The sequence below is a fragment of the Oryctolagus cuniculus genome, chromosome 10 (genome assembly GCF_051225735.1).
Source record: "Oryctolagus cuniculus isolate XC-2025 breed Fujian yellow rabbit chromosome 10, ASM5122573v1, whole genome shotgun sequence".
In the NCBI taxonomy this organism is placed as follows: Eukaryota; Metazoa; Chordata; class Mammalia; order Lagomorpha; family Leporidae; genus Oryctolagus; species Oryctolagus cuniculus.
Genome location: NC_142876.1, coordinates 113,863,062 through 113,872,471, shown reverse-complemented (window position 1 = coordinate 113,872,471; position 9,410 = coordinate 113,863,062). Strand labels below are relative to the sequence as shown.

The following is a 9,410-nucleotide window of genomic DNA, read 5'->3' as shown; positions in this document are numbered from 1 at the left end:
TAGCAGACAGCTGAGCAGCCAGAACTTGAACTGGTGGCTCCAGTATGGGGTGCTGGGGTTATTAGTGGAAACTGAACCCACTGTGCCATGCCAGCCCACAGAAAGCTCTCCAATACAAAGGAACTCACTCCTCCAAGGGAGGAATCCACCAACATTCAGGGAAAAACCCTTTTGAGTCTACTTGACACCATTTTGAATCCATATTACTTTTTAAATAACTTACTCATTTATCTCTAAGGCAGAGTTAAGAGAGAGAGGAAAAGACAGATTATTTTGCCTTACACTTAAATCCAGGTACCATGTATTTCACAAAGTGCCTTATTTGGCATTCTACTCTGTCGCGTCCCTCGACCAGCAAGGAAGACACGACCCGAACTCTTCTTCCAGCAGTTTATTCAGGAACCTCTTTCAAACTTCTAATACCGCGCCCTTTTTTCTCCCCTCCCTCTTATAGCCATCCGCGCACCAATCAAAAGCGGCCAAGTGGCAAGCATTGATTGGTACAGCAACGCGGAAGCCGGAAGGGAGCTCAAACATCTCCTTATTAGGAGATGTTTGTTTCTCGCCAGTCCTTCCGGGGGAAAGGAGCCGGCGCCATCTTTAGGGCGCCGTGCAATGGCTCCCCACAGTTCCCCCTTTTTGTTTTAGAACCAGGCATCTAAGGATTACAGGAGAAGGTAGGGGTCTGTCCCCCACTGCCAGGCATCCACCTGGAACAGCATCCTTTTCGCAGGGGTGGGTTCTGGGATGCCAACCCACATGCAGACAGACTTGCCTTCCAGAGAACGTAATGGCTCGTTCTCTCTGCAGTGCTTTGCCTCGCACCCTGCACCCATGCCTAGCATTCAAGGAAGGCCAGCCATGCTTGCGGCAGTTGTCCAGCCTCAAGGGCATAAAAGGCTTGAGCTATCATGGCCAATTCCCGCCAATGAGCCGTCCTCATCCTGCACAAACACCACAGGCAAAATAACACAACAAGTAACAGCAACCCCGTCAAAGCTCCAAGTCCCACCCACTCCTTCAGGCTGGAGACAGCTGGATCTGGGATGACAGTCCAGATGCGAAGGAGACATCCACACGCGTGGAGTTGATGGTGACCACGGCAAGGCGCAGTTGCTCCAAGGTGTAGTCAAATTCCGCGGACCAATTCGGCATCGGCTTTGGGAATACTGATAGAATCCCCCATCTCTGCTCCGCCAGTGTCCGCTGCATTTGAGGCAGAAGTATCAAAAGCAACAGCAGGATTCTCCTCGTGGCAGACCCACCTGACCGCTCGCTCTGGAACCCACACCGGGTCATGTTGATCCTGTGGAAAAACACAAACAGCACCTCGTGCCCATGCCAGCACGGGATCAGGGCCACGCCACTGGCCCGTCAAGAGATCTTTCCATTTTACCAACCCTCTACTTGGGTTTCCTTGTTGCTGATGCCTGTCCGCGGCTGAGTGCCCATGCACATCCAAATTTAAAAAATTAATTGTAAATAAGACTAAGGCAATTCTCTCTCTCGGGGTGCGGCTATAGCCAACTCCCCCTTTTTGTTTTAAAAGATATTCTTTCAGTGTGCGGTGTGCTCGCTCAATTATGCCCTGGCCCTGAGGATTGTATGGCAATCCATGGACAAGTTGAACCTCCATTTTTTGGCAATAGGTGGTAAAGGTTTGAGATGTATAGGCCGGGCCATTATCAGTTTTTAGCACCTGGGGTTTCCCCCAGGCGGCCCATGCATCCAGACAATGAGCAATCACCTGACGTGTAGATTCACCACTGAGGGGAGAGGCATACATAATGCCTGAGCACGTGTCCACTGAGACATGAACATATTTCAATTTCCCAAATTCCGATACATGGGTCACATCCATCTGCCATACTCTCCCAGGCAGTAACCCTCTAGGGTTTACGCCAACACTAGGTTGTGCACGAGTAACAGCACAGTCAGCGCAATCAAGTACAATCTGTCTGGCATCTGCGCGGGAAAGATGAAATTTCTGCTGCAAAGCGCGCGCGTTGACATGAAAAGATTGATGGAAAGCTTTAGCAGCCTCTGCGGAAGTAGTAAAAAAGATGAATTCCTGTCTAGTACACAGATCTACTCGTGCATTGCCTTCACATAAAGGACCAGGCATGCCTGTGTGGGCTCTAATATGCTGAGCAAAAAAGGGATTTTTCCGTGACCAAAGCAACTGCTGGGCTATATGTAATAGGGATGCAATTGGGCTAGAAGGTTTAATCGGCCCTGCGGTTTCCAATATCTTTAATGCGTTCACCACATATAAGGAATCTGACAACAAATTAAAGGCAAAAGAGCACTGCTTAAGGACCTCAATAACTATTTTTAACTCCACAACTTGAGGTGAGCCTGGCTGAAACTGATGAAATACCGGGTCATTACCCTCTACCATATAAACCCCACAGCCTGTTTTTGACCCATCCGTAAATATATTTGGAGCACCTAGTAATGGCTCAGCGGCTGTAATTTTTGGAAATACTACCGGATGTTCTTTAAAGAATTGTAACAATGGACTTTTTGGTAAATGATTGTCTATAAAGCCTGGGAACCCACAGTGAAACACTGCCCAATCATCTAAAAGAGCACATAGGACGTTGACTTGTTTGGCATCATAAGCAACAATCACTTCACACGGCAATTTTCCAAAATATTGTAAACATTGTTGCAAACCCTCCAGTGCTAGCTTTGCCACCGCTGCCGGATAATACTCAATAGACTTGGCTGGAGAGCTCCTTGGATGTATCCATAAAAGCGGACCTTCCTGCCATACTAGCCCTGTAGGTTGGCTAAGTGTTGGGAGAATGCATAATGACAATGGCAGATTTTCATTCATTCTGCATAAGAATGCCTCCTGTAATTTCTTTTCTACCTTCTCTAGGGCCTCCCTGGCCTCCGGAGTTAAGCACCGCGGTGAGTCCAATGCCGAATCACCACGCAAAATGACATAAAGTGGCTTAAGTTCATAATTGGGAAGATTCAAATAACCCCTAACCCAATTTATATCTCCTAATAATCTCTGAAAATCATTTAAAGTCTTTAAACTATCTTTGCGCAATTCCACCTTTTGAGGAACAATTTGAGTACTAGTTATGCGGGATCCCAGATAAGTTGCAATGCTTCCTTTTTGAACCTTTTCAGGGGCAATAAATAACTTCTTACTTTCTAACAACTGAATCAAATATGCAAAGCCATCATCTAATACGAATTCGTCTTTTGCTGCTAAGAGGATGTCATCCATGTAATGGATGCATTTTAGGGAAGAAAATCTCTTACGTAAAGGCCCAATCGCTTGACCCACAAATAGCTGACACATTGTGGGGCTGTTAGCCATGCCCTGTGGAAGCACAACCCATTCATACCTCTGGTCAGGCTGCTCATGATTGCACGCCGGCAAGGTAAAGGCAAACCTTTCACAATCCTTTGTATGTAGGGGTATGGAGAAGAAACAGTCTTTAATATCTATTATTATTATGGGCCATCCCTGTGGAAGTGTAGATAGAAGAGGCAGCCCACGTTGCACCGGCCCCATGACCTGCATCTGCATATTAATAACTCTCAAGTCATGTAGCAACCGCCACTTCCCGGATTTCTTTTTTATTACAAAAATAGGAGTATTCCAAGGCGATACAGAGGGTCTAATGTGTCCTAAATTCAATTGTTCTTGAATCAATTGCTGCGCTGCGACCAATTTGTCTGAGGACAGAGGCCACTGAGGAACCCACACTGGGTCCTCGTGCTTCCAAGTAATGGGAATACCTTCCTCAGCGGCCCCTATGAAAAACCCAGCCCTTGGCGAGAAGGCCTCTGCACTACTTCAGTGGGCTCATTTCTTCCTTGTAAGAATTTTCCTATTCCATAATTCGGATGGTGTCCCATATCCTTCATCAATTTTTGAGAAACACGGGAGTATTCATTACTTAATTTATAGTTCATGTCTTTCAAAAGGTCTCGGCCCCATAAAGAGATAGGTAAATCCAAAACATAAGGTTGCACCATGCCTGAATGTCCCTCTGCATCCTCCCAGCGCAGCATTACTGCGCTCATCTCAGGAGTTTCTGAATATCCCAGTCCCCGAAGGGATTGTGAGGATGCCTGCTTAGGCCACTTTGGAGGCCAATCCTTGGAGGCGATGATACTACGGTCTGCACCTGTGTCTAGTAGGCCGAGAATGTCCTTTCCATTTATTTTTATCTTTAAGGTTGGTCTCTGGTCTAGTTCTAAAGACAAGAAGGTACAATCTACGCCTGTGGACCCAAAGCCTTCACTTCCTCGTTGTTTCTTTGATGCACTGAACTGCAAATGCTTGCTAGGAAGGATTACAAGTTGTGCAATCCTATCTCCTGGATTAATAGCTGTTATACCTCTAGGGGACTCAACCATGATTTTCACCATGCCAGTATAATCCGAATCTATGACTCCTGGATGAATTATGAGACCTTTCAAGGTAGAGGATGAACGTCCCAACAACAATCCCACTGTCCCTTCCTCTAGGGGTCCCTGAAAGTCTGACTCAATGGCTTGCACTCCCATTTTTGGTGTCAGTATGAGTCTGGTGGTGGCACAGAGGTCCAGGCCTGCAGAGCCTGCAGTGGCTCTCTGTGGTCTCTGGGATGTCTGAAGCTGGGCCACTGACTTTGCCTCCCCTGCTGTTGGTCCTGATGGGCGCCCTGATGCTGACTCTCGAATGCCCCATATATTTGCGGGCCCTGGGGACGAGGGCCCCGCTGCCCATTTTTTGGACGCGCCCCACCATTGCCAGAAGCAAGGACGTTGCCGTCAATGTCCTTTACCGAGCGGCATTCATTGGCCCAGTGCTTTCCCTTCCTGCATTTTGGACAAATTCCTGGTCCTTCCTGTCTTTGTTCTTTGCCTCTTCCCCTTTGCGGACATTGCCGCTTCATATGTCCCATTTTTCCACAGCTGAAACATGCTCCAGCGTTCCCTGATCCCCTATTGCCCTTCGTGATTTGAAGGACTGCTGCAGCAAGGCCAGTGTTGGATAGCGGCCCTCCTATTTCCCTGCATTGTTTTATCCATACCTGAAGCCCTTTGCTCTTCCATGGTGTTATAGCAGCTCTGCATTCCTTAGTGCACTGCTCAAAAACCAACTGTTCTATCAGCGGCATGGCGCGATCTGGATCTCCAAAAATCCTACCCGCAGCTTCCACCATGCGCGCTGCAAAGTCTGAAAACGGCTCGGTGGGTCCCTGTGTAATCTTTGTCAAATTCCCACTTACCTCTCCTCTGTTGGGTATAGACTTCCAAGCCTTGATGGCTATCTTGTTAACTTGTTCATACACTGCATGTGGGTAACCTGTCTGCTGGTTAGTGAATCTCCCTATGCCTAGCAGCATATCTCTGTCCCAATGCTGATTCCCTGCCGCTGCATTTTCTGCTGCTTGTTCATTGGCAAAGTCAATCAGGAAAGCTCTGAAGTCTAAGTATTGTCCTGGTGACAATGCAGCACGAGCCAACCCGCTCCAGTCATTTGGAGTCATGCAGTATCTTTGAAGATTTTCTACTTGAGCCAGCGTGAACGAGCCGCTGATGCCATAGGCTCTTACTGACTCCGCTAGTGATTTGATTATCTTTATGTCGAGGGGTTCCTCGTACCTCTGCCCTTGCGGATCTTGGAAGACAGGATAGGCACTTAACAACTCCGCACCAACCTGTTTCCAGACTCCCGGACAGAAAGTCCGCCCTCTTTCTTGCGCGGATACAGGCTCATACTGAGGAGGAGAGGCTTCAGGCTCCTCCCCTAAGTTCCCCTTGAAAGTACCATGCTTAAGTTCCTTTTTTCCTTTTAATTGCAATTTCCTCATTTGCCGATTTAATTCCCGTACTTGCTTTATACCAGACTCTTTGTTATCGCCACACTCTTCAGACTCACTGCTGCTTTCTGAGCTACTTTCTGCACTAGAACTACTTACTAAGGAGGGGCTGCGCAACTCGGAAAGATCGGGGTACAGTTTTTTCCTAGTTCTTTTTCGACTCTCCTTCAAAGTTTTCCCTTTTTCTCCAGCAGCTCTCTCGGAGCGCTCTTCCTGAAGCTCCTCCAAGGCAGCTTGACCGCTCAGAATAGCTTCACTACACTGCTCATCCTCGAGGCATGCTCGCACTAACTTCCATATTGGTCTCACTCCCCCTTCAAGATTACCCTGTTCAAATGCAAAATCCAAATCCCTGCCTAGTTTGTCCCATGAAGGGATAGTAAGGCTTCCCGAAACCCCATACCAGGGTGCAATGGTATCGCAGTTACATAAAAACCTATGCAACGTACTAGGCTTAAGTTTCAAACCGTTTTCCCGAAGCAGCGCATTCAGCGCCAGAAAAATTTCATGGGACTGTGAATTACCCATCGTCAAAAATTGCGCTCCTTCCCTGGCCACGGGTCAGAGCTCCTTCTGCTTTTGTCGCAGAACTTCCTCTGCTTTAATCGCAGAACTACCCTCCCGCTATTATCGCAGGACTGCCCACTCTTATCGCGGATCCCCACCTTATTTTCCCAGGGGACTTACCAGCGCTGCCCTGACTGCAGGAAGTTCTGAGTTCGCGTTCGAGATGTTCCCCGTACGGGCCACCAGTTGTCGCGTCCCTCGACCAGCAAGGAAGACACGACCCGAACTCTTCTTCCAGCAGTTTATTCAGGAACCTCTTTCAAACTTCTAATACCGTGCCCTTTTTTCTCCCCTCCCTCTTATAGCCATCCGCGCACCAATCAAAAGCGGCCAAGTGGCAAGCATTGATTGGTACAGCAACGCGGAAGCCGGAAGGGAGCTCAAACATCTCCTTATTAGGAGATGTTTGTTTCTCGCCAGTCCTTCCGGGGGAAAGGAGCCGGCGCCATCTTTAGGACGCCGTGCAATGGCTCCCCACAAACTGGCTCATTAGAGAGACCATTCCAAGGTCAGCAGCCACAGTGACCTCCCCCTTGGAGGTCCCCCTTCCTCTTGGAAGTCCTATCATAACATCTACAAACTGGGGACTAAGCTTCCCACACATCAACCTTTAGGGGACACAGAATATCATCATCCAAATGATGGCTCAATTTCTGTATGCATTTTCCAAAAAAGCTTCAAATAAGGAAAAGGAATAGTTTCCAGCTCTTTTTATGAGACTCGTATGTTCCTGACTTCAAAAGCTGATACACACATTTCTAGAGAAAAACTAGAGATGCAAAAGCTGTCACGTATATCCTAGCAAACCAAATGCAGCAGCAACATGTTAAAAGGGAAATACACCATGACCATGGGGCATTTATCAGAGTAATGCAAAGATGGTTCTACATGCAGCCATCAACTGAGGTAACATCTCACAGTAGAAGAATAAGCACACTCATGATTGCCTAAAAAGATTCAGAAAAAGTCTTTGACAAAACCAACACAGTTTGTATTTAAAAACACTCAACAAATTATTAATAGAAAGGAACTAAACTCATATGACATGGGACACATATATTTAAAAAACACCCACCACTAACATCAGGTTTTAAAACACTGAAAGATTTCCCTGTGAGATCATAAACACAAGCAAGACAACAATGTTCACTCTTGCCACTTCTCTTCCACATTGTACTAAAAGTCTTAAGATATTTTTTACAAGTTAAAGGAACAGAATTCATACAGCTTGGGAAGGCCTCACCAGCTGCCTGATCCAACGGGGCTGCCCAAGCTTGGACTGAGAACCTCCAAACTATGGGCTCAAACAAGTCTCATTCAATTCTAAGAAGCCCCTCTAGGGCATTGTAGTTGTAGTAATAAATAGCTGCTAGCACACCCATACTTGTACACTAGAGTGCAGGCTGCTGCAGTGTGATCTCATATTGAGAAAGTCATTGTTGGGACCCATCCCACTCCAGAGCACTGAACTCCATCCAAGTATCCATCCTGGGATCCCAAAGATACTCCATCACAGTATTAAGAAATACTGTAGCTTCATAAACCCAACTACCCCTATCTCCTCTGAGTGCAGAATGCACCCTCCTCAGATGAGAGCCAACCCCACAATTGCCCCCTTCCACAGTCCACTGCAGCTTTGATAGAATACTGGGGAATCCTCAAGTATCTCTCAAAGAGTCAAGGTACTTCTAAATAAAACATGCATCAAGGAATCACAAGAGAAGTTGTTTAAGCAAATGACAATGGAAACACTTATATCAAAATGTATATTATGAATCTCCAGTACTGCCTAGAGGGAAATGTATACTATTAATGGAATAACAAACAGTAGTCCCCAATTGTTTGAGTTTCTAACTTCAAAAAATAAAAAGAGCAGCTTAAGAAAATCTTAAATAAAAGGAAAAATTCTCATTATATTTAATAAAAATAGAAGACATAGATCAGCAGTCATGAGCAGAGAAGGGGCATCACTACAGAGGAGATATCATGATAATCATCATAAGATAATTACGGAGGTATGCCTGATGGAAATTTCCAGTGGGTAAGTGATAAAACAATGAACATTCTGGGACAACACGGAGAGACGTCAATGATGCCTCTGTGGTCTGGCATTTGGTGAAGCAAGCAGCCCTCCAGGAGTTGCCATCTTCTCAAATCAAGGTAGGAAGAAACTGCTATGCACCCTGACACCCAAAGCTTTAGCTGAGAGAGAATTCCACAGTCTCCTTCCGATATTTACTCAAGCATGGGGAACTCACAGGGGCTTGAGTGATGGCTTGGATCCAAGAAGGGAAGCAAGGGAAGCGACTATGCCTCCCTCCCCTCCCCTACCAGGAAAGCCCCAGACTCAACAGTGAAAAGTTGGACATCTAAGAGGGTGGAGTAGAGAGGGAGCTTAGTGCTCTAGCCCAGGAGAAGATAGTTTTTAAAAAGTGGACAGAGTATAGTCTAATGGAAGAGTTAGGAGGAAATGGCAGGTGAAACTCCTCCAAAATTAGAGGGACACAGCGGACGTACGTGGAGGATGCCTGTAACTCAGGACTCCAGCAGCTGAGAGCCTACGCACCAGTGTCGGAAATTGAGATGAGACCAGACCACAGCAGCCCAAGCCCCTGGCAAAAAGATGCAGGAAAAGCCTAAAGGGAACCCAGCTTGGAGACCCATGGGGGACAGTGTACCTACCAAACTAGAGGAGAAAAAAAAAAAGAGGACAGGACGGACACGTTTCTCTCTCCCCCATCTCTTTAAAATGCTATCCTATAATGAGCTGATAGCGCTGACACCATTTTGGACATACCTAAGAGCTGCACCAGCTCATATCTGTGCCCAGCAACCAGCCTAGTGGAGACTAACAGGGGGCTGGGAGCTTATGACTGTATGAGACTTCTGCACCAGTCTGCGAAAAAACTGAAAGTGTATGGGATGGGAGGACTCACAGTGTGGCTGGGATTTGGGGCAGTCGCAGTGGGAGACTCCACATGCTCAGGGCTTCCTGGTTACCTG

General features: G+C 46.9%; 1 long non-coding RNA gene across 1 annotated transcript; it reads right to left on the bottom strand.

The window, feature by feature from the left end:
- Positions 1 to 1,534: 1,534 nt before the first annotated feature.
- On the bottom strand, positions 1,535 to 6,857 carry LOC149124430 (uncharacterized). The gene is made up of 2 exons (XR_016214418.1): positions 6,528 to 6,857; positions 1,535 to 5,194 (listed from the first exon to the last, which is right to left on the bottom strand). It is a non-coding gene; the product is annotated as an uncharacterized LOC149124430 (long non-coding RNA).
- Positions 6,858 to 9,410: the final 2,553 nt, after the last annotated feature.